The sequence below is a fragment of the Stomoxys calcitrans genome, chromosome 3 (assembly GCF_963082655.1).
Source record: "Stomoxys calcitrans chromosome 3, idStoCalc2.1, whole genome shotgun sequence".
Taxonomy (NCBI): domain Eukaryota; kingdom Metazoa; phylum Arthropoda; class Insecta; order Diptera; family Muscidae; genus Stomoxys; species Stomoxys calcitrans.
Genome location: NC_081554.1, coordinates 196,579,075 through 196,605,957, shown reverse-complemented (window position 1 = coordinate 196,605,957; position 26,883 = coordinate 196,579,075). Strand labels below are relative to the sequence as shown.

Below are 26,883 nucleotides of genomic sequence, written 5' to 3'. Positions count from 1 at the left end.
ATGTGGAATCGACCGGCTAATGTTTTTCCCACCCACTTTGACATCCAAACATTTAAGACAAATGTCAATAAGCTCTAAATCCCCCCCCCCCCCCCCCCACTCCAATTCCTAATTTCCTTTCGCCAACGCAATGCACTGCATTCATAGGGGACTGACAGAAAAAAAGGGGGGCTTAATTTAACTTACTGTCCCAAATTTCGGCGAAATCGGATAATAAATGCGCTTTTAATGGGCTTAAAACCCTAAATCGGAGGATCGGTCTATATGGCAGCTATATCCAGATCTGGACCGATCTGAGCCAAATTGACGGCCTAACACAACTCACTGTCCCAAATGTTAGCAAAATCGGATGATAAATGTAGCTTTTATGGGCCTAAGACCCTAAATCGGAGGATTGGATGTAGACGGGCCTTTCTCAACTCACTGTCCCAAATTTCAGTAAAATCGGATAATAAAAGTGGCTTTTATGGGCCTAAGATCCTAAATCGACGGATCGGTCTATATGGAGGCTATATCAAGATATAGTCCGATCTAGCTTATCTTCGAACTTAACCTACTTATGGATAAAAATAAGCTTAATATCTCTATTTTTAAAGACTGTAGCGAGATTTCAAAGGACAGACGGACGGACATGGCTAGATCGTCTTAGATTTTTACGCTGATCGAGAATATATATCTTATATATAAAAATTAATTTGTGTTGGTTTGTTTTGTTTGAATGTTTGTGTGTTCCTTATACACTCAGAAACTCATAATGACCCCGTGGTGAAAATAGGGTACTACATTTTTTGATATCTGAAGGGGTGGCGGACCCTCCCCCTTACCCTAATTTTCAGAAACGCCACATCTCGGAGATGGGTGGTGCGATTTAAGCGAAATTTTGTGTGCTCTCATACAGTACCCTAAAAATAAAAATTTGGTATCCAAATTTCGGATGGGGTACCTAGAGGGGCTGCCCCACCCTAAAACCTACCTAATATATATTTAGACCAATCACGACAATATGGGACTCAAAAGAAAGGTATTTAGGATAAGAAAACGTATCTGATATCAAATTGTCGTACCAAGTGCTAGGAGGACCACCCCAAGCCCCAAAACACCCCTAAATCGTACATATTTACCGACCATGGCAATATGGGACTCAATTGAAAGGTATTTGCGAGTAGAATACGGATCTGATATCCAAATGCGGGACCACATTTCCGGGGGTCCACCCCTTTCCCAAAACACTCCTAAATCGGGAATATTTACCGACCATGTCAATGTGGAGCTTAAATACAAGGTATTGGGGGGTAGAGCAAGAATTGATACCCATTTTCGGAACCATATCTCTGGCGGTCTACCCCTTTCCCAAAATACCCCACAAACAGCAATTTTTTACTGACTATCACAATATGGGGCTACTACCAAAAGGTATTTGGGAGTAGAAGACGAATTTGTTATCCAAATGTAGGACCATGTATTTAAGGCATCATCTCTTTCCCAAAACACCCCCAAAGACAAAAAATTTTTCGTCCATGCCAATATGTGGCTCAAATGAAAGGGCGCAGCGGAGCGGGCCCGGGTCAGCTAGTACTTTATAAAGCCGGAAATGGATGGGAGCGAGGTGTTTCAAACGGAACGACGAAATGAATATACCCCCATCCTTCGGTGGTGGGTATAAAAACAAACAACAATTTTTAATTTTCATATTCTCATTTACTTTGTTTAGGATTTTGTCCTTGGCCTGCTTCGTGTCCCTTGATTTAACGTTTCATTAGTCTAATCCCTGTGTTTATGACTCGCTTGATTATCCTCAATTCTGACCCAAATTCATCCATTTCGATTGTTTGTTAAAGTTTAATGAATCGTAGCATAAAGCCATGGTGAATTACTGCCACTTGTCGTACATTAATCTGAAAATTGTGTAACAAGTTTAACCACAGTTTTTTCTCCTAGACATCCAGCCATGGCTTAGTCGGCTATACATCCCTTTCCGTCTCTCATCACATCAAAACTCAACACAATTAAAAGTATGCATTTGGTCTCTAGAACACATCGATCCTGCAAGAGCAAACCACCATAATGCCCATTAATTGAAGAAAATCATTTTAAGTTGTTTTCCAAACAAACTTTTGGGTTTTATTGTTTTTCGTTGCTCGGTTTTTTCTTTTCTTCTTTACGTGGAACAACAAATTTAAATTTAATATAAACGCTATCATCAGAAAGCAAAGAGGGAGAGAGCAAAAGAATGAGGAAAGATAGCAGATAACCGAACTTTTAAGTAGACGGAGGGAGGGAGGGAGGGAATGAAAAACGATTTAAGTCCATCAGTTGAGGAAATTGTTCGCTTGCCCACATGCACACACACACACACACACACTCATTCGCACAAACACTTCAAGAGGAAAGCAATAAAAATCCGCTTAAATAAACAGCCATGACTTGTAAAATGGATAATCACAAAAATAAATGATGATGAGTGGCTTTCAAATAGCTTTTCGCATGGAAGCGAGAAAAAAAACCAACGTATACAGCAAACGGCAAGAAGCACCACTAGAAGGACTAGAAACAACAGAAAAACCAGCAGCAGCTGCAGCGGCAGCAACATGAAACAATACAAAGCGATAACATCGGCTATGTCAAAACAACGGCGACAACAACAACAGCAAATGGCGTATAGCGTTTGGGGCCACTAGCAGGACATTGACAAGCAAAAGTACTCTTTACAAAAAACAATAAATCGTGGGAGAACAGTGAAAAGTCAGTAAAGACAACTGATAACCATTTATGACAAGCAGTCAAAGACCAAAGCTCTCGGGGAAGCTAACCAACGAAAACAACAACGGCGGCACCCACTCCAACATGCGCCATGCTCAGAAAGTAGACAATCGTGCAGTCCACAGTGCACAGACAACGAGGAAATAAAGGAGACAAACAAGTAGCTGGCCCGCCACTCCATCGAGTGATGTGGCAAAAGGAATGGAAAGGGAAGAATCGACTGATTTCAACTGCCACGCACATTAAGCAGCCATCAAGTCAAGAAGTAAGGACAATATCAATATTTCAATTGTTACTCCCCTTCCCCTTTGCCACCGCCTCCCTCTGAGGGAAAACCCAAAACTCCTAAATGATCATAGAAACACCATTCAGCCACCGAAGGAGACAAATCACGTCTGAAAGCAACATCAGAGCATTCTGCATAGCATTCATCATATCAGAGAGTGGCAAGGGGTGGTATGGGTATTCGAAGGATGCTGATTTTGTTTTTCTTCTACTAAAAAAAAAAGAAAAACAAAAACGTGGAAGATTATTATTTTATAGCTTTTGGGGATTTATTGTTGTTTGTCTGGGGCACAGTGCTTTGGATGTGTTATTTATTTCAATTGTCTACGACCATGGTAATTCATATTAATGAGCCTGATAATGTCATCTCAATAGGCCATGAACTAAATCGCGACATAGCCATTTGGCTATGTGAATAGGAAAAGGAAATTCAATTAAATGTAAAACATTTTTAAGTTGTATGCGATAAAATGTCTAATGTGGTCAGAACTAAGAAAGAGAATTTCAGAGTAGGGAGAGGCTAAAATCCTTTTGAAGAGGGGTGAAAAAAACAGATGATTTTGCCATAATGTCTAGGATTGATGTCTCTCAGCTTTTAAGGATTTGGTGCAGGCTGCACTGAGGAGATATCTAGATGGGCAAATGATAATGGACATACCATAACAACCAGAAAGACTGAGCTTGTATTGTTCACCGAAAGGAGAAGATTGGCATTTTCAAGGACATGACCTAGAGAGAGAGAGAGTAGTACAGCGAGCACTGAGAAAGGCGAAGATATATGGATAGTGCATAAACTCTAGAAAAACTTAGGTGCCACAAATGGAGAATGACTGGCTTTTTTATGGGGACATTATCTAGACTCTCGGGGGGCTTAGTAGAAAGTTATGAAAATTTTATGCAAGTAAAAGCGTGCTCCAAATCCTGAAAAAACCCGAGAAGGACCTATCATTTGTTGTTGCTCGATACCCCTTTACGTTTAGAGGGGTATCCCCGCAAAATTAATAAGACTCTGCAAAATGACACTTGCTGATACGCGTTCTTCAGTAAAAATGTGAAAGAATCTCTCCGAACCATTTTATACCAAATATGATTTCAGACAAAGAGACAGGCTATCGTGTGATCTCTTTAATATCCTGCTGGAGAAGATTACATGAGATGCTAATGGGAATAGATATGGCATACGACTCACAAGAGAACACATGCTACTCGTCCATGCCGACGACATCGACATCATAGGTCGGACACCGGAAGTAGTAACTCCCAAAACGCCTTGTACAACCGAGCAAATAAAGAAAATGAAGAAAGTTGGAAACCACAACTTTGAGATAGTCAGGAACTTTTTCTACCTCGGTACCGCCGTTACCGAAACGAATGACTCCAGTTTTAAAATAAAGCAAAGAATAATATTGGCATACAGATGCTGCTTTGGATTAAGTTAGCAGTTTAGAAGTGAAGACAAGGTCACCTCTCAACAGACGAAGATTTCACTATACAAGACACTGATACTACCCGTGTTGTTGTATGGTTCTGAAGCATGGGTGCTTGTGAAAGCTTAGAGTGTTTGAGAGAAAGATTCTTCGTAAAATATATGGACCAGTTTGCGTTAATTGGTAATAAAGGCGTCGTATGAACTACGATCTGTTTGATGACGATAGCATTGCTACACGTATCAAAATACAACGGATGCGTTGGCTAGGTCATGTTGTCATAAAATGAGCGCAGAAGATCGAGGTGCTTGAAACCCTATTCTACATTCGGGTAGTTGGAACAAATGTTCTGTCATAGCCAATTAAAGTAATTAAAGTCAAAGCGTGCTCTGTTCCTTATATACCCTCCACTATTGATCGCATTTGTCAAGTTTTTTGCCTGGTATCTCTTTTAAGGCGAACAAAGGGATAATGAAAAGGAATTGCTATGCTTTTCGAGCTATATGAAGTTAGGTTCCGATTCGGATAAGATTTGCGCTCTTCAGCGGCTCAAGAAGTAAAATCGGGAGATCGGTTTATATGTGAGCTGTATCAGGCTATAGACCGATTCGGATCATATTTGGCACGAATGTTCAAGGAGAAGCCGTTGTACAAAATTTCAACCAAATCGTATAAGAATTGCGTCCTAAATCCAGGAAGCCAGTCGATCTTACCTCGCTTTGACTTGCTATAGCTACTACCATAGGATAGGGGGCAATTCATTTAGTCATTCCGTTTGCAACAAATCGATCGGATCGTCGCAAAATTCTAAGGCGATTTAACAATGTCCGTGTTTCTGTCTGTCCGTCTGTTTTAATGTCTTTAAAAATTGATATATTGAGCTGAATTTTGACACAGATACGTCTTTCAGCTGCACGCAGTTTAAGTTCTGGAATGGGACAAATCGGAACGTATTTGGATAGGTGCCATTTAGACCGATCTGCCATCTTAGGGTCTTTATTTATAACCCGATTTGGCTGAAATTTGAATCAGTGAGTTTTTGTAAACCTCTCGATATCTTTCCCAAAATATGATGCAGATCGGACTATATTCAAATACAGCTGCCATATAGACTGATCTGTCGATTTAAGGTCTTATGCCCATAAAAGTCGCATTTATTTTCCAATTTCGCTGAAATTTGGTATAGCTAGTTGTGTTAGGCTCCTCGATATTCCTGTTCAATGCCGCCCGGATCGGTTCAGATATGGATATAGCTCCCATATAAACTGATCTACAGATTTGATTTCTTGAGCCCCTGGAAGTCACAATTTGTGTTCGACTTAGCTAAAACTTTGCATATGGTGTTCCGTTATGACTTCCAACAATTTTGCTATGTACGCTTCACTATCGGTCTATATGATATAGCTCAGCTCCATATAGCTAGAGATATGGAGCTGATACTTTGAACAGATTCTTTTTTTGTCCAAAAGCAAGTTAAGTTCGAAGATGGGCTATATCGCACTATATCTTGATATAGACCGATCCGCCGATTTAGGGTCTTAGGCCCATAAAAGCCACATTTATTATCCGATTTTGCTGAAATTTGTGACAGTGAATTGTGTTAGGCCCTTCGACATCCTTCATCCTTTGGCCCAGATCGGTCGAGATTTGGATATGGCTGTCATATAAAACGATCTCACGGTGTATTGTTGTATTGACCTCACATAAGGCCCATTTTTAACCGATTTCGCTTGAATTTGGTACAATGAGCTATGATAGACCCCCCACGACCGTGTTCTGTTTGCTCCAGAGTGGACCATTCTCAGAACAGCTGCCATGGGTTCATAAATGGAGCATTTCGAAGTAATTTGGTTAATACATTCAATACGAGGTGAAGGGTTTCCAAAGTTCGTCCCTGCCAATCTTATGACCTTATTCACAAAACTGAATGTAGATTTGACATAGGTTTATTTGACAGATTTCCTTTATAGAACTGTCAAAAAACCTGTTTAATTTTTGTGAAAAAAGGCAGTTAATGTCTAATAATTTCCCTTCATAGTTTATTTTTTTCATTTCTTTTAAAATCACACAACCATTCACCAGTGTGCCCAGTGCACACGCCTCTTCACTGAATGTCTGTGGAGTGGGGGACAGAAACACGAGCTTTGAAATATTCCTTTGACAAAAAAAAAAACATGATAGATTCCCATGAAATCATTTTCCTTTCTCTCCCACACCGACAGCACAATCAATGGCAGGAGTTTATTTAATGAAATTTGATTCGATTTTGATTAATTTTATTACAATGCTCCATCGAGCATTTTGTTTCAATAAAACTGTTTCTGTTGTCTTTTGAAATTCTTATCGGCTTGTTTTGCTTAATTTATGGGTTTCCATTTTTATATTTTCTTGGAAAGATTTTAATTATGTCAGGCGGTTGGTTGGTCAAGCCAGTGGTTGTGGGTCTTCTCACGGTTGGTGGTGAATAGCTTGCTGGCTGGCTGGCTGACTAGCCTCTGCTGTTGGGATTGCCAATGGGGTTGCCATATTTTCTGCTATTATCTCCATAATTTATGAGATTTTTGTCTTGCTTTTTATATGGTGTCTCGTTTTGTTGCATATTTATGGTTTCTTGTGTTATTGTTGTTGTTGTTGCTGTTCTTGTTCTTGTTGTTGTAAATGTGAAAGCCAATTTAAAAATGGTTAACAACAACAGGTGCTTTTTATGGATATGATAAATAGAAGCCCATTGCCCAAAGCCTCTACTACCCCACCCACCCATGGCCCCCCGGAAAAGAACTTTCGCTCTTATTCGCCTTATTCAGAGCAGCAATAAATTTTGTATTCATAATATGCCCACCCGGTATGCTACAAATTGCTATAAAATTGGACTTTGAGAACAACCAACAGTGGGCCATTGTTTTTTTTTTCGCCCTGTCCGAATGCCAGAGTATGGGGTGTAGTTTTGGGCGCCTGCATAATGTGGTTATAAATAATTGGCCATAATTGAGTCATATGTTGGCGGTGCTCGGGCCACCTTGTAAATCGTTTCGAGGCAAAAGTCAATATATTTTTATTAGCGGTTACATTTGAACTTAAGCACCAACACAACAAGGACAGTGTGAACAAATTACAACGACAAGAGGTTATTTAATATACCCAAGAGACATGAGTTTGCGAAGGAGAGAAAAACAAAGAGGGCAGGGGCATTGGTGTATATTTATGACACTGTTTTGAGGTCAATTTGTTGCTAATGGGGTTCGTAGACAAATCGAAAAACATGGAAATTAACATAGAAATGTAGTCTCAAAGCCAACAACAACAGCAGCAAACAAGTAAGAAATGCCTGAGAGGTTGGTAGGAAACTTCAATGTCATACCACCTTAATATATAAAGCCTGTTGGTTATGCTACATTAGGTTGAAAAAAGGGTGTGGATATTAACCCGCCCTATGACACTTTGGACTTGCACCTAAGCCAGTAATCGAAACGTTATGCGTTGTAAATACCAAAAAGTAACCTGAAAAAAATGTTAGTGAGGAATTTTTAGGGGTCATTTGCTCAATTAACGTATGACCCTCTTTTTATACCCATCCTTCCTCAATTTGACACAGATCGGTTCAGACTTATCTCTCAATTTAAGGTCTTGCGCCCATAAAAGGTGCATTTATAGTCCGATTTTGGCAAAATTTGGGAAAGTGAGTTGCGTCAAGCCCTTCGACGTTCTTCTTTAATTTGGCCCAGATCGATCTAGATTTGGATATAGCTACCATATAGACCGATCTCTCGATTTACGGTTTTAGGGTCATAAAAGACGCATTAATTTATCCGTTGTCGCCGAAACTTGGGACAGTGAGTTTATTGAAGCCCTTCGACATAATTCTGCAATATTGTACAGATCGGTTAAAATTTGGATATAGCTGCCATATAGACCGATCTCTCGATTTAAGGCTTTGGGCCCATAAAAGACCCATTTATTTTCCCATGTTGCCGAAATTTGGGACAGTGAGTTGTGCTAGGCCCTTCGACATCCTTCTTTAATTAGTCCTAGATAGGCCCAGATTTGTATATAGCTGCCATATAGACCGATCTTTCGATTTAAGGTTTTGGGGCCATAAAAGGCGCATTTATTATCCGATTTCGCCGAAATTTGGGACAGTGAGTTTAATTAAGCCCCTTGACATTCTTCTTCAATTTGGCTCAGATCGGTCCAGATTTGGATATAACTGCCACATAGACCGATATCTCGATTTAAGGTTTTGGGCCCGTAAAAGGCTCACTTATTGTCCAATGTCCCCGTAATTTGGGACAGTGAGTTGTGTTAGGCCCTTCGATATTTCTCTTCAATTTGGCTCCGATCGGTCCAGATTTGGATATAGCTGTCATATAGACGATCTTTCGATTTAAGGTTTTTGGGCCATAAAAAGCGCATTTGTTGTCCGATTTCGCCGAAATTTGGGACAGTGAGTTATATATGGCTCTTCGGCATTTTCCTGCAACTTGGTCCGAATTGATCCAGATTTGGATATAGTTGACATATAGACCGATCTCTCGATTTAAGGTTTTAAGCCCATAAAAAGCGCATTTATTGTCCGATTTCGCCGAATTTTGGGACAGTGAGTTATGTAAGGCTCTTCGGCGTTTTTCTGCAACTTGGTCCAAATCGCTCTAGATTTGGATTTAGCTGCCAAACCCCTTCGCTGTTCCACAGTGTTACATGCGCTTACATAGCCCCCGCTCTAAACTCGGACAGCATCGACCCGAAAGGCTTTGGTTTAACCAAGTTTTCATTCCTCTTACTCTATTATGGCCCGGCAATCAAACAATGCCAATCCTGCCATCCTCATAGAAGGCGATAATCTCTTTAGTACACTCCAAGACTGTTCGTGAACTTGCCGTCCTGGTTGATATTACGCTGATGGCTAGTTTACTGTCCGTAGACATGTTCAAACTGGGCGTCCTCTCGTAAAAAAATTCAATCCCTCTCATGCCTTGATCGCTAAGATCTTCGTCTGCATTACCATATTATGGACAGAAAATCTGAAATAGATCGCAGTTCCTGAATTATCATTGTAGACCCTCAGGCCCACTCTGTCTCCATCTGCGTAACAAGATCTTCCAGATGACAATACTAAGTTTCTGGCAGCAGTTTCGCTGTTCCACTGTCTTAAATGCACATTCGTAGCCCACGCATTTAACTCGGTCTGCGTCGAGACGAAAGGCTTCGGGTTAACCCAGTTTATTGACGGCTGGTCTTCAATGCCAAATCGTTTGCCCTTTTATTACCCCCTAATTCTGTTTTGGCCCGGCACCCAAACGATGCGGATCGTGTCATTCTCAGAGAAGACGTTAATCTCCTTCTTACACTCCAAGACTGTTCGTGTATTTACCTCCCCAGTTGTTATTGCACTAATGGCCAGTTTACTGTCCATAAAGATGTTCACACTCGATATCCTCGAGTTAGCACCACACCACCTGCAGGACCTTTTTTTGGTCAGGCAGTCTAAAACAGATCTCCGTCCCTGTATTCTTAATTTAGACACCCAGACCCACTCTGTTTTCTAGCTTTGATCCATCCGTGTAGCATGAACTTACAGATTCCAATACCAGAGTTCACATTAATCCAAGATTGTGCCGCTGGGAGCAGTGCCTCGCGCTCGACTTCTACTCTTGTCTCAGGTATCCGATCCCCGAAAGAGGTTTCATTCCTTCCAGGTTTCCTATCGTCTTTTCGATTACAACGCAATTATGTGTCCTGCTTCTATCCTCTATCCATTCTCCCATCGCCTTAAATCTCATAGCCGCAGTGGCTGCAGCCTCACACTTCATCTGTATGTCTATGGGTAAGATGTGTAGAATAATCTCTAGTGCCCTAGTGGGCGTGGATCTCATTGCTCCTTCTACACCAGGTCAAAATGTTTTCTGAACCTGTTGTATTAACGTTAGGTTGCACTTTTTCTCCATCGCAGTCCACCAAACTACTGAAGCGTAAGTAAATATTGGTCTAATCACGCTCCTGTATAACCAGTGGACTATCCTCCAAGTCAGCGCTCATTTCTAGCGTACGGCCCGTCTACATAGTGCTCAACATCTGTGAGCCTTCTCAGTACGTTCATTGTGCCCAACATCTGTGAGCCTTCACAGTACGCTCTCGAATGTGACACTTACAATTCAGTTTCCTGTCCAAGACCACTCCTAGTTATTTGACCTTGTCAAATATCGAAATAGTTTTATTGATGAAATTTAGTGCTTCAAAATGGCCCACCTTCGAATTCCTCATGAACAGGCATATTTCAGTCTTCTCTGGATTAACATTGAGACCTCTGGGTCCAGCCCAGGCATATGCCATATGCATGATCTTTTCGGCCCTTCTGCATAGCTCGTTTGGATCCTTACCCCTTAGAAGTATTATAACATCGTCTGCGTAGCAGACGGGTTCAAATCCCTACTCAATCAGTATCCGTAATAGGTCATTTATGTTGGTCACCCATAAGAGTGGCGATAAAATGCCCCCCTGTGGCGTGCCCTGTGCCACTTTCTCCCTTATATTTATGCCATGGGACACACAATTTATCCACCTGTTCCTTAGCATATGGTTAATCCATTCTCTTAGGACCCGGTCCACCCGGTACTGGTCTAAGAATTGGATAAATTCTCGAATCCTGGAGTGCAGATATCAGAAAAATTTTTTAGCGTTGGTTATCACCTCCTAATGCTGGGGATATTTGTGAGGAACTATGCCATTTTAAACAAGTAAAAAGGCGTTAAGTTCGGCCGGGCCGAACTTTGGATACCCACCACCTCGGCTATATATTAACCACCTTTCGTCAAAATCCGGTGCAAAACTCATAACTTATGTCCCAAAGCAGAAATATGTGGAGGGGCTTAACTTTACTCTTTGTCCCAAATTTCGGCAACATCGGACAATAAATGCGCTTTTTATGGCCCCAAAACTTAAAACCGAGAGATCGGTCTATATGGCAGCTATATCCAAATATGGACCGATCAGTGCGATAATGCAGAAGTATGTTAAGGGGCTTAACTTAACTCACTGTCCCAAATTTCGGCGACATCGGACAATAAATGCGTGTTTTATGGGCCCAAATCGGAGGATCGGTCTATATGGCAGCTATATCTAAATCTGAACCGATCTAAGCCAAATTCACAGAGGACGTCGGAGGGCCTAAGACAACGCACTGTCCCAAATTTCAGCAAAATCGGATAATAAATGTAGCTTTTATGGGCATATAACCCTAAATCGGAGGATCGGTCTATATGGCAGCTATATCCAAATGTGAACCGATCTGAGCCATATTGACGAAGGATGTCGAGTGGCCTAACACAACTCACTGTCCCAAATTTCAGCAAAATCGGCTAATAAATGTGGCTTTTATGGGCCTAAGACCCTAAATCGGAGGTTCGGTCTATATGGCAGCTATATCCAAATCTAGACCGATCTGAGCCAAATTGACGGAGGATATCGAAGGGCCTAACACAACTCACTGTACCAAATTTCAGCAAAATCGGATAATAAATGTGGCTTTATGGGCCTAAGACCCTAAATCGGCCGATCGGTCTATATGGGGGCTATATCAAGATATAGTCCGATATTGCCCATCTTCGAACTTAACCTGCTTATGGACAAAAAAAGAATCTGTGCAAAGTTTCAGCTCAATATCTCAATTTTTAGAGGCTGTAGCGTGATTTCAACAGACAGACGGACAGATGGACAGACAGACGGACATGTCTAGATCGTCTTAGATTTTTACGCTGATCAAGAATATATATACTTTATAGGGTCGGAAATGGATATTTCGATGTGTTGCAAACGGAATGACAAAATGAATATACCCCCATCCTTCGGTGGTGGGTATAAAAATGGTATGGCAGCTATGTAAAAACTTCTCCCCAAAGAGGTGGCGCAGTGTGACACGCCGAACGGTGTCGGCTATAAAAAGGAGGCCCCTGTAAACTTGAATCCTACAGCACTCATTGATATGTGAGAAGTTTGCCTCTGATCCTTAATGGATTGTTCATGGGCAAATTTGCTTTGCATTTTACTCTGTTGTAAAGTCTGCGGACCTCCCCGGTCATCCAGGTTATTTTCTTAGGTTAATTTCCTTTCCTAGGAGAGGACAATTATTGTCGAAAGACCACACTATTAGAGTTGTAATGTTGTTGACATTGTCGTCAATGTCTTCTATGCTGGGACAATCTAAATTATCTTGCCCAAGTTTTCTTCCGATTAGTTCTCCGAATTTTGTCCAGTGGGGTTTCAACTAGTTATGGAAGCTTATCATATTCGGCGCTGGCAGTGCTATTCAAAACCTAATGTAGCGATGGTCAGAAAAATATTCAAAGAAGTTATCTCTAATCCTTCAACCACCTTTTCCTTATTGCCAGGATTTTTACATTCGTATCAACTGTTTGCCTACCTTAATTTTTCTCTGTGCAAAACTTTTGAGTTGAGAAACACAATTTCTTCATTAAAGTTGGTAAACATTCACAAAAACATCAAAGTTCATTAAACAACCATTATTTTCATAATTCATTCTTTCATTCATCATGCACTGCGGATACAGTCGGCAAACTATGAATTTGCTGAGTTGTATGTGTATGGGTATAGGTGTGCGTATGTGCATTTGTGTGAGCCGCCTGATAATGATTGCTTGGGAGTGTGTCAGAAACATTATAACAACAATGACTCTATTCCAGAGCTCAATCAAGTTAGAAGCAACTTCCAACAATTCAAGAATTCAACCTAAACAATTAACACAACTTTGAAACAACAACAGCAACAACAAAGCATTCACCGGCAAAAGGAAATTCTAAGCCACACACATTAGCACGCACTCAAGTTTCGAATGCGGCACATAAATAGGTAGCGCACAAATGTGTGGAAATATTTTCATGAAAATGCAGACACCAAGCGGAACTGGAATTGTTCAAAGGAAACACAGCTGTCATATGCCATTGCCGGCGGAAATGAAAACATGCCGCGAGCAGTTGGGCATGGGACAATATAAAGATTGGACACACCCTGCTAGCATTCGTATTCGGGGGGTATTGGGCGGAGCAAAGAAACGGCATATGTTGTCATAATAAGAAAACATAAGTCAAATGTTAATATTTAATAATTTACCTTGCGAACTCATTTGGAACATCACGCTCGCCCGTATGGGAATGGCTGTGGAGATGTGAAGATATGAGTGTGACGAAATTAATACGAAAAGAAATTTACAAACAATAAAATTGTGTTTTCTTAAACAAATTTATTGAATGTAGGCTTCTAAGAAAAATGAAAATTGAGGCTAAGTCATCACGATCTAACCCAAACCGCGAAATATGGGACTCTAAGAATCGATTTCTTATTCTTCGGTTACAATTTGTCTTATCCATATCCTTCTTGTTTAAGAACTTTGTCTAACTTAATGTATACTCATTGCTTAACCTATCGACAAACCTTAACGATCATGTGAGGGCCGGTTAGTGAATTATCAGTTAATCGAATAAGATGGAAATGTACACTCAACTGTTTTTCGTTTACCGATTGCTGCATAATATTTGGTATATTAGCATACTTTTCCAGTAAAAATTTGCTAGTAAATATATGCAGGACGTACGGTCGGATATGACTAGATCGACTCAAAATGTCATGAAGATCAAGAATATATGTCTTTATGGGGTCTTATTTCGAAGTGTTACAAACGGAAGGACGAAATTACTTTACCCCTTACCAATAGTGCTAAGCATTAATGATATTTTGAATAGAGGATGAGGAGTTTGCCTCAAAGTTAAGGGTCTTTCTAAATATCATGTAAACATTTTTCCTAACTTTAACGACCATAAATGACTAATTTTCCATTTTTTAAGGAAAAAGATCCTTACCCCTTAGAAGTATTATAACATTGTCTGCATAGCAGACGGATTCAAATCCATCCTCAGTCAGCATCCGTAATAGGTCATTTATGGTGGTCACCCATAGCAGTGGCGATAAAATGCCACCCTGTGGCGTGCACTGTCCCACTTTTTTCCTTATATTTATGCCCTGCGACACACAATTTATCCACCTATTCCTTAGCATATGGATTATCCAGTCTCTAAGGACCGGGTCCACCCGGTACTGTTCTAAGGGTTGGATCAGTGTGTCCGTCCGCACATTGTTAAATGACCCCTCGATGTCAATGCATACCGCCAATGTGTACGTTTTTGGCATCGAAAGATTTTTCTATTTTATGCACAACCTCGTGCAGGGCAGTCTTCACCGACCTTCTCTTGACATAGACAGCATGCCTATGTATTTGAGCAGTTCGCTGGATGTCCTACTCTTTATCAGGGTGTTCACAATACGTTCCATGGTTTTGAGTAGAAAGGATATAAGGCTTATGGGTCTGTAGGCCTTTGGTGCCGCGTAACTTGCCTTGCCAGGCATGGGTATAAACACCATCCTTGCCTCCTGCCAGGCTTTCGGAGTATATGAAAGTCTTATGCACGCTGTGAAAATTTTTGGCCAGACGAGGCGCCAGAAAGTCTGCCTCTTTCTGTAGTAACGCCGGATATATTCCATCAGTTCCGGGTGACTTAAATGGTTTGAAGCTCCTCAACGATTCCTGCACCATAAATTCCGTTATTACAAACCTTTGATCAACGTCATTATTCCAAGATTCTGGTGTCTCCGTGTGTCCCTTTGTATCCTGTGGAAAATGGGTTTTCATCAAAAGCCTCCACTGGCTCTGCTCAGATATAGCAGTCATATAAACCGATTTGGGATTTGACTTTTCAGCCTTTAGAGGTCGCAAATATTTTCCGATTTGGCTGAAATTTTGTAAAACGACTTCACCAATTACCTCCAACATACGTATCGAATATGGCCTGAATCGGTTACAGCCTGATACACCTCCCCTATAAACTCCCACCCCATTTTACGTCTTAAACCTCTAAAGGACGCAAATTCCTATTCGATTTGGCTAAAATTTTACACAATGACTTTTTCTATGGTCTCTTACATTCAATTCAATTATGGTTCGAATCGGACCATAACTTGATATAGCTCCAATAGCATGGCCATTCTTTTCTTTTATCCTTTGTTTGCCTAAAAAGAGATACCGGGAAAAGAACTCGACAAATGCGATCCATAGTGGAGGGTATATAAGATTCGGCCCGGCCGAACTTAGCATGCTTTTACCTTTTTTCAGTAGAGGTGTAGAAAAAAGTGCGACCATCCCTGCAAAATGCAAATAAACATTCCACTAAGGAACAGGAGCAAACTTCTCACCTTTCAATGAGTGCAGTCCGATTCAAGTTTAAGCTCAATTATAAGGGGCTTCCTTTTTATAGCCGAGTCCGAACAGCGTGGCGCAGTGTTACACCTCTTTAAAGAGAAGTTTTACATGGCATAGTACCTCACAAATGTTTCAAGCATTAGGAGGGGAAAACCGAAACCTATCCAGGATTCGAACCCAGGCGTCCAGCGTCATAGGCGGACATGCTAACCTCTGCGCTACGGTGGCCTTCATCATCCATCCCTATTTGTAAAAAATCCTGAATACCAATTTTTTCTGGAAATTTTGCAAAAACAAAATCCTTGATCCTTTGTTTTATTATTAATTACACTCCAATGTCTTCAACGTCTCGAGCATTAACCTCCAAAAATCTTATACACATATACCACATAATACATGTGAGTTCATCTATATGTAAACATATATTTACATGCACATGGTTTTTTTCCCCCATGTAAGTGTGTACATGCTTAAAGATTGAAAAAGAAAAGTGATTGCAAATAAACACATAAATCTTAGATTGTTGAAAATAATTGCCTAAGAAAATGTAAAAAAAGAGCGGGCAAAACGGAAATATTTAGGGTCTTAAATTATACTTTTTCGTTTCCTTCTTAAATTTTTATCACCGCTGTGTGGTATACAAACTCACGTTGTTCTGCAAAGCTAATATTGCTGCATGCAATGTGAGTCAGTGAGTGAGTGAGTGGCACGTATTTGCCAACTTGTCGGGGCAAGGCAAGAAAGACCCTTTTTTAGCTATTGTTGCTGTTGCAAAATGTTGCTTCGTGAAGAAAATGTTCATTTTCTTTAAAATTTAAGATTGCTTTTTGTTTATGTTCTACATTTCACTGCTGTTTGTTTGCTGCCATTGCTTTCGGTAGATGTGTATAAATGAGTGTTGCTTGCTTTGTTGTGTTTTTAAGCCTAAAATATCTATGCCCCGCTCTATTTCTCTCGTTCTCGCTCTCTCTCTCTCTCTCCATCTCTCTCACGGTCTTTGCTGGCTACAAAGAACGTGGTCGAGTGTAAATGCAAATACCCACAAAACACATTCGCACAAAATGTCAAACAGACACACTTGCATAACAAACAACTTTGTATAGCATGCTCACACACACATACTTACACATATTTGTACATACTTATGTAGGCTTGTATGCATGCTTATGTAGGTAAACGTGAACGTATGCTAGTGCTGTCGTCGTTATGGCCCAAGTTTTAACCCACTTTGCCATTGCCATTGTTTGCTAAATCACACTCTCAAGTGACTCTATTTCTATTTCTTTGTCGCCTTCTTTTATTCGGGCTCTCGCATATATTTCGCACACGAGTTGAATATTTTTTTTTCTTTTGTTTTTATGTTTCTACACACTTGGACCGAATCACACAGCTCGAGGGCAGTTTAATCGGAACAGGTCTAAATGGGATTTCAAGGTGAGTTATTTTTAAACGATGGTTAGGTTTTTTTACAGAGGAACTTGGCATAATGGTTAGTGTTGAAAAACTGGTACTGGTAGTTATACGGTTTAAACTTATGGTGAGCCATCAGTTCTTAGTAAGTTGATGTATGTCAAGGTTCAGTCCTTTAGGGGCTCACTTATAGTCTATTGTGATACAAAGGCGACAGACCAAAGACTCTTGATGGAATCGTATTATCACCTCCAGCCATGGTAATCTGAGCTCGCCTCCAACTCGGATACGCCTTGCACTCTGTTCAATGTTTAATGCCACTCAAAATAATGTCACCGAAAATATTTTGACATTTAAGGTTTTAATATTTAAGCAACTCATATCAAAGCTTGTTATTCATCACACACACACATATGAATGCACACATATGTATACATTATCTAGATTTAGGTTATGGTATTACATTACATCCACTCCAACCCAATACTGATAGGAATTGTATTTTAATTTAACTTAAGAGCTCTTTTCTAAAACTTTTTGATTTGTTTAATGCTTGTTTTGTAAGGGCGAGGGTGAGCGATAAAAAGTGAAGGAGAGTACGAGTTACTCGTTCAATTGGGTAACAACTTCAACAACTTAGTCATTTCATTTATTATTGAAAAATGTTATTCATTTATAAGCAAAGAAAGTTTCCCAATTTTTTTTTTAATTTTTGTTGTTGTTGTACATACACCATTACATGTCAAATTCATTTAAATATTCTCCCCCCAACCCCTTTACAAGTGAGTGGTAACTTTTTTCTGTGTATAATTTCCTATGGCATGTGTATTTAAGCTCCATTATTTGTATTCTAGATAAAAATCACTCTTAGAATGTCTATTTGGTGGCCAAAAGCTCTGATCAAGATATGGTGCCCGATAAATCATAGCCTAGGTAATTGCCTCATGAATAATGAATTGAACACTGGCAAATATGAAACATTACCAGAGTTGGAAATGATTTTAATCGCATGCCAGCCTTGAAACCTTGTGAATAGAGAAAAAATGGAAATTCCCCAGCTTATTGTGTTACAATTAAAATTTTATCAGTGGCAACACGAGCATCGCATTAGGGTAACAGAGCAGGGATTTCCTTAGATGAATAATAATTAATAATGTTATTGTTAATTTGTTAATAATGAGAGGACGATGTTCTAGAAAATCCTATATATTTGGACATAGCTGTCATATATAGCGATCTTATGATTTAAAATCTTGGTGCCATAAAAGGCGCATTTATTATCCGATTTCCCTCTACATTCGTACTGAGTATGGTCAAGATTGGGCCATATTTACCGATCTCCTGATTTAAGTTCGAATTCGATGAATTTTGAAACAGTGAGCTGATTTAGGCGATTTGACATCCTTGTTCAATATGGACCAGATTGGTCTATATTTGCATATAACTGTCATATATACTGATCTTGCGATTAAAGGTCTATTTTGTGTATTTTTTTTTTTTTTTTTTTTTGAACTCTACGTAATGAGGTTAATATATACCTACATCCGAGGTGATGGTTATCCAAATCTCGCCCTGGCCGAACTCAATACATTTTTAGTAGTGTTTAGTTGTAGTGCCGTAATCAGACACATAGAAATATGGCAGGTCGGTTTTCTACCGTCACAGAAGCCGAAATTCCACATTTTGCTGTACCCCCTTAAAGCGATATCATACATGATATACTTTTAAGGTTTTTAACTATATTTTTTAACCAATATGGAAAAGCGTGCTAAGATCGGACGACCGAATCTTATATACTAACCACCATGGATCGCATTTGTCGAGATCTTTGCCAGGTATCTCTTTAAAGCCAAACAATGGATAATGGATAAGAATTGTTAAGGAATTGGAACTATTTGAGGTTACGGACCGATTCGGGCCATTCTTAGTTTGGATGTTGGAGACCATAGTAGAAATAGTTATACAAATTTTGAGCCAAATCTGATAAGAATTGCAACCTAGATCAGTTTATATGAGACCTGTACCAGTCTATTCACCGGTTCAGACCAAATTTGACACGTATATTGAAGGTCATAGGAGGAACCGTTTTACATAGTCTCAGTTAAAACGGATAAGAATTTCGCTCTCTAAAGGCTCAATAAGAGGCTTGGGTGATTGGTTTGTATGGGAGCTATTTCAGATTTTGAACCGATTTGGACAGATTTAGTAATAACAAGTAAAAGCGGGCTAAGTAAGGCCGGGCCGAATCTTGGGAACCCACCGCCATGGATTCTGCTAAAATTTTATACAAAATAAATCAAGTTGTAGGGCATAATTTTATTCTACAAACCACTATGTGCAAAATTTCAGTCAAATCAGACAAAAATTGCGGCTTGCAAAGGCTCAAGAAGATAAATCGGCAGATCGGTTTGTATGAGAGCTATACCAGTTTATGACCTGATTTGCACCGTACTTGGCACACAGTTGTTGAAAGTCATAACAGATTACACGTGCAAAATTTCAGCCAAATCGGACGACAATTGCGGCTCTAAAAGTCAAATCGGGAAATCGGTTTTTATGGGAGCTATATCAGATTATAGACCGATTAAAACCGTAATTGACACATTTACTGGAAGTCATATCGGAAAACTTCATGAAAAATTTCAGCCAAATCGGACAAAAATTGCGGCTTGCAAAGGCTCAAGAAGTCAAATCGGCAGATCGGTTTGTATGAGAGCTATACCAGTTTATGACCTGATTTGCACCGTACTTGGCACATAGTTGTTGAAAGTCATAACAGATTACACGTGCAAAATTTCAGCCAAATCGGACAAAAATTGTTGCTTGTAAGGGCTCAAGAAGTGAAATCCGGAGATCGGTTTTTATGGGAGCTATATAAGATTATAGACCGATTTGAACCGTACTTAACACAGTGGAAGTCATATCAGAAAACTTCATGAAAAATTTCAGCCAAATCGTCAAAAATCATCAATATTAACGATGTATCCAAAATTTCAAGCGACTAGCTCTAGGCGTTCGACCGCTATCGTGATTTCGACAAACGGATGGACGGTCGGACATGGCTAGATCGACTCAGAATGTTGAGACGACCGGAAATGAAAAATGTTTCACGAATTTTTTCACGAATTTATACAGTATGCATATTCTTATTCGTAGTAAAAATCTAACACGATGTAGCCATGTCCGTCCGTCTGTCTATTGAAATCACGCTACAGTCTAGAAAAATAGAGATATTGAGCTAAAACTTAGCACAGATTCTTTTTTATATCCTCCACCATAGGATGGGGGTATACTAATTTCGTCATTCTGTTTATAACTCCTCGAAATATTCCTCTGAGACCTCATAAGGTATATATTGGGTTGCCCAAAAAGTAATTGCGGATTTTTCATATAGTCGGCGTTGACAAATTTTTTCACAGCTTGTGACTCTGTAATTGCATTCTTTCTTCTGTCAGTTATCAGCTGTTACTTTTAGCTTGCTTTAGAAAAAAGTGCAAAAAAAGTATATTTGATTAAAGCTCATTCTAAGGTTTATTTAAAATGCATTTACTTTCTTTTAAAAAATCCGCAATTACTTTTTGGGCAACCCAATATGTTCTTAATCGTCATGACATTTTAAGTCGATCTAGCAATGTCCGTTCATCTGTCCGTCCGTCTGTCTGTCGAAAGGACGGTAACTTTTGAAGGAGTAAAAATAGCCGCTTGACATTTTGCACGAATACTTCTTATTAGTGCAGGTCAGTTGGGATTGTAAATGGGCCATATCGCTCGATGTTTTGATATAGCTGCCATATAAACCGATCTTGAATCTTGACTTCTTGTACCGAATATGATTAAGATCCGTTTAAATCACGATATAACTGCCATATAGACCCACCTCTTAATTCTGGATATTGGGCCCATAACATACCCATTTATTGTCCAATTTCGTTGAAATTTGGTACAGCGATTTATAGTAGGCCCAATATAGCTCAAATCCATTCTTGAGCCACTAGAGGGCGCAATTCTCGCCCGATTTGGCTGAAATTTAGCATGAGGTGTTTTGTTACGACTTCCGATAACTGTGCTAAGTATGGTTTAAATCGGTCCATAAGCTGATATAGCTGCCATATAAACCGATCTTGAATCTTGACTTCTTGAGCCCCTAAAGAGCGCAATTTTTATTCGAATTGGCTGAAATTTTACACAACGACTTCTACTATGGTCTTCAACATTCAGTTGAGTCTTGACTTCTTGAGCCTCTAGAGGGCGCAATTCCTCTCCGATTTGGCTGAAATTTAGCATGAGATGTTTTGTTATGAGATCCAATAACTCTACAAAGTATGGTTTAAATCGGTCCGGACCATCGAACCATAAGTTGATATAGCGCCAATATGATATCAATATTTTTTTTTTCTTTTATCATAGATGCGATCTATGGTGGAGGATGTATAAGATTCGGCCTGACCGAACATAGCACGCTTTTATTTGTTGCATATAGGCAGGTTAAGTTCGAAGATGGCCTTTATCAGACTATATCTTGATATAGCCCCCATATATACCGATCTGCCAATTTAAAATCTAAGTCACATAAAAGCCACATTTATTATCTGATTTCCCTTAAATTTGGGACAGTGAGTTGTGTCAGGTCTCTCGACATTATTGTTTAATGTGGCCCAGATCAGTGCAGATTTAGATATAGCTGTCAAATAGACCGATCTCAAGATTGAAGGACTTGGGTGCATAAAAGGGGCACTAATAATCCGATTTCGTTGAATTTTGTCACAGTGAGTTATATAAGGCCTCTTGACATCCTTTACTTATTTTAGCTTCATAAATAAAGAAAAAAATCTTTCTGAGTCAACATTTATTGCCAAACGAGGTCAAGGATTAAACTAGGTTAAACTTTTAAAATTTACCCATACTTCCCCCTTTTATGGCCCAAAAAAGGTTGGGACACAGGAACGCACGCCTTTGTTCGGCGCTGAGTATACTTTGGCTTATATTTTTGGCACGTAAATTTGCTAACAATTATCATAGTAGTCTGTGGGGTTCGCCTACTTTCCAACTCACGTATACACTCATGCACTAGCAAACAATGAGCTAACTAAATATGCTTATGTGTAAGTAACATACACACAGCTGCTTTCTCTGCCACCGGAATGAGGTAAAAGGCAGTTAGCATTTCCTAAGTAAATTACACAAATCACATACAAAATAAAAACAAGGAGTAGTGCAACCAAAGAAAGACGTTGACTAAACTTATTTAGCCCGGGTTAATGACATTTGTCTTTAGACACAAAAATGAACGAATCTGATTGTGTATGAATATGCTTTGGAATTACCAAACTTTATAGTTCTCTGTTTAATTTACAGGCAATTTTTGTGTGTGCTTTCCGCTCCTGCTCCAGACGAAAGACAAGGCAAAAAAAAAAACGAAACTTAAGCTGTTCATTAATGTCTGTTTTTGTTTTGCTTTGCTCGATTTATAAAACAAACTTTTTACATAACTAAAATGTAGTTGTGGCAACGATTAGTGTTTACATTAGTTTCTTGTGAACAACAAATGGACCTAGCTTGTATGCATTTGTTTGGGTAAGTATGTTTTGGCTACCGAAAAACCATCCCCCTCATCTCCCGTAAAACACTCACATACACAACAAACACTTGTATAGGGCCCACATGTGGCTTAAAGAATGTCATTCCCACATACTTCCCATGTCATTAGTGTTGTGACAAGTGATTGATTTTTAATTATTGCTAAATCGATACCAAACATTTTGGATGGGCCAAGACGGAAGGGAGAGAGAGGGGATAAAAATGAAACAAATCTCGGCAATGTATTTTTATGACAATGGTTTTCAAGAAAAAACAAAACAATTAAATTGCCAAGGACAATCGAAATAAAAGTAATTAAAAACATCATTTGGAAGTTGTGTCAAGTACGGGTTTTTGGAGTTTATAATCACAGAAAAATTAAAAAAAAACTAGTGGCAGTGGCAGTGTTCTATAAACCATAGGATAACTTTTTAGGAAAACATGGACAAAATCTTCGGCGAGCCAAATCTTAAATACCCACCACCGTGGATTATACAAGCAAATATATGCACACTAACCTAGTTCATATAGGCGAGTTGGTAGCGTGCTCGTATTGACAAAGCAGGGGTCGTGAGTTCAGTACCCAACAGAGGCCTCGGTCTGTTAGTACTGTGGCATCATGATCAACCTAAAATTGTCGAAGAGTGTCCCTAAAGGACTGTCACTTTTACCTAAAATAACCCTAATATCTGGTTTAGAATAAAAAAATCAAACCGAGTATTGATTGTCTCTTCCATTATCTCAAGAAGTCATAAAAGGGGATAGATTTTAATAGGAGCCATATTTGTGTAGGGGCAAATTTCATCAAAATTGGATAAAAAATTAGGCTTAAAGAGAGTCGGCAATTCAAGTCTCAGTATAGGATTATATGGGGATGATTTGGTGTGGCTATTAGAAGGCATGCATGTTCTTCATATTCCAAATTTCAGCCAAATCGGACAAAAAATTAAGTTTGTTGGGGCTTACTAAGTCAAATTGGTGCAATTACTATTTGTGGACCCATCTGGTGGGGGATTTTCTGTAGGTGTTGGAGGGCATTAATGTGCATCAAATACCAATATCAACAAAATTGGAAAAAAAAATCTGAGGCTACTAGATGCTCAAGAAGTTATTTTCAAACGGCGAAAAGTTTAAAATGGCCCTAATATTTCATGAATATATAACAATTTATTTTTTTAAACTAAATTGCAAATTATTTTCCCAATATTCCACAATTTGCATTTTTATACCACCACCGAAGGATGGGGGTATATTCATTTTGTCATTCCGTTTGTAACACATCAAAATATTCATTTCCGACCCTATAAAGTATATATATTCTTGATCAGCGGAAGATCTAAGACGATCTAGCCATGTCAGTCAATCTGTAGGTCTGTCTGTTGAAATCACGCTACAGTCTTTACAATTAGAGATATTGAACTGAAATTTTGCACAAATTCTTTTTTTGTCCATAATCAGGTTAATTACGAAGATGGGCTATATCGGACTATATCTTGATATAGCCCCCATATATGCCAATCCGACGATTTAGGGTCTTAGGCCCATAAAAGTCACATTTATTATCCAATTTTGCTGAAATTTGGGACAGTGAGTTGTATTAGGCCACTCGTCATATAGACCGATCTCTCGATTTAAGGTTTTGGGGCTATAAAAGGCGCATTTATTTTCCGATGTCGCCGAAATTTGGGCTAATCTAGTCATTCCTCAAAGTTTATGTATTGTGGATTGTCTTGACATTCTGAATCGATCTAGCCATGTCCGTCCGTCCGCCCATCTGTCGAAATTATGAAGCTGTCGAACGCGTAAAGCCAGCCTCTTAAATTTTTGGACAAATAGGTCGTTGGGGATTGAAAATGGGCCATATCGATTCAGATTTGGATATAGCCCCATGTAAACTGAAATCGCTATTTGACTTATACTGTAATTTTCAAGAATGGTGCCATGGAGGTTCAAAATCGGTCTAAAACCGATCTCTCGATTTGATTTCTTGAGGCCACGGAGGCCACAATTTTTGTCCGATTTGGCCGAAATTTTGCATGTAGTGTTCTATTATGACTTGTAACAACTGTACGGTGTTATAGCTCCCATTTAAACCGATCTCCCGATTTGACTTCTTGAGTCCCTGGAAGCCGCAATTTTTGTCCGATTTTGCTGAAATTTTGCGTGTTCTGTTATGACTTCCAACAACTGTGCCAAGTATGGTCCAAATTGGTTTATAAGCTGATATAGCTTCTATTTAAACCGATATCCCGATTTGACTTCTTGAGTCCTTACAAGCCGCAATTTTTGTCCGATATTACAAAAGTTTGGTATGTAGAATTAAATATGCCCTTCAATTAAATTTGCTAGCTTTTACTTGTTATATGTAAAATATTTTTTTTTTGTGAAAATATTTATAAAATTGCATTTCGTCGTCAATTTTGTATTCGGTTAAAATAAACTGCTAATCATGCTAAAAATAAACTGTTTTCAATTTCGGATATCATTTTCGTAATTAACTTTCATTTGAGTCTCATAGTGTCCCATATTTTCAGTAATCTTCATAAATACGGCCCCAATATTACTATGATGTTCATACTACAAAACCCTTGAAAAACGTTATCACAATCAACATGATTTTGAGATGCAGCCTTTTATAAACTTAATGCACATGGGTGCGTATGAGTACTGTCTGATAATTATGCCCACCCCCTACATACATCATACGCCACCTTGGTCGCTTATGTTTCACATGACGTCATCATGCGTCATGACTCGTTTTTGCAGTATTAGTCCAAATCGGACGAACATATGTAAAGGGTGATTTTTTTGAGGTTAGGATTTTCATGCATTAGTATTTGACAGATCACGTGGGATTTCAGACATGGTGTCAAAGAAAAAGATGCTCAGTATGCTTTGACATTTCATCATGAATAGACTTACTAACGAGCAACGCTTGCAAATCATTGAATTTTATTACCAAAATCAGTGTTCGGTTTGCGCTTCGATTTAGCTGTACCCGTCTGACTTTTCGTCTATTTGTCTGTTCGTCTGTCTGTCCGTCTTTACGTCTGTCTGTCCGTCTGTCTGTCCGTCTGTCTGTCCGTCTGTCTGTCCGTCTGTCTGTCCGTCTGTCTGTCCGTCTGTCTGTCCGTCTGTCTGTCCGTCTGTCTGTCCGTCTGTCTGTCCGTCTGTCTGTCCGTCTGTCTGTCCGTCTGTCTGTCCGTCTGTCTGTCCGTCTGTCTGTCCGTCTGTCTGTCCGTCTGTCTGTCCGTCTGTCTGTCCGTCTGTCTGTCCGTCTGTCTGTCCGTCTGTCCGTATGTCTGTCCGTCTGTCTGTCCGTTTGTCTGTCCGTTTGTCTGTCCGTCCGTCTGTCCGTCTGTCTGTCCGTCTGTCTGTCCGTCTGTCCGTCCGTCTGTCTGTCCATCTGTCTGTCCGTCTGTCTGTCCGTCTGTCTGTCCGTCTGTCTGTCCGTCTGTCTGTCTGTCTGTCCGTCCGTCTGTCTGTCCGTCTGTCTGTCCGTCTGTCTGTCCGTCTGTCTTTCCGTCTGTCTGTCCGTCTGTCTGTCCGTCTGTCTGTCCGTCTGTCTGTCCTTCTCTCTGTCCTTCTATCTGTTCGTCTGTTCTTCTCTCTGTCCTTCCTTCTGTCCTTCTTTCTGTCCATATGTCTGCATGTCTGCTTATGTTTCTGTTTGTCCGTCTGTATATCCGTCCGACTGTCTGTCCCTCTATCTGTCTATCTCTCTGTGCTTCTGTACGTCCTTCTGCCTGTCTGTTTGTCCGTCCTTTCTTCTCATTGTCCTTCTGTTAAATTGTGTGCAAAATACAGGTGCATTATTTCATCCGATCGTCTTCGAATTTAGCACCGACGTTTTTATTCCTTTATTGTTACGAATGACAAAATGCTTACATTCGGAGGGGGGTATGAAGATACAGAAAATTTAAATTTTTTTATATCTATAAAAAAATTTTTTTGCTGAACAATGTTTTACAAAATAAAAGGATAAATTAAATTTTTGTATACCCACCTCCGAAGGTCTAAGACGATTTAGCCATGTCCGTCTGTTGAAACCACGCTACAGTCTTCAAAAATTGAGATATTGAGCTGAAACTTTGCAGAGATTTTATTTTTGTCCATAAGCTATATCGGACCATATCTTGCTATAGCCCCCATATAGACAGATCC

At 39.6% G+C, this 26,883-nt stretch overlaps 1 protein-coding gene across 4 annotated transcripts in view; it reads right to left on the bottom strand.

The window, feature by feature from the left end:
• Positions 1-26,883, bottom strand: part of LOC106088335 (chaoptin) — a 350,599-nt gene that overhangs the window by 305,249 nt on the left and 18,467 nt on the right. Inside the window, exon 2 of one of the 4 annotated variants that reach the window (XM_013253813.2) lies at positions 13,593-13,637. The exons of the other annotated variants lie outside the window; for them this stretch is intronic. The gene's annotated coding sequence lies outside the window, so the exon portion shown is untranslated. The remainder of the gene's footprint in view (positions 1-13,592; positions 13,638-26,883) is intronic. 4 annotated transcript variants of the gene reach the window in all.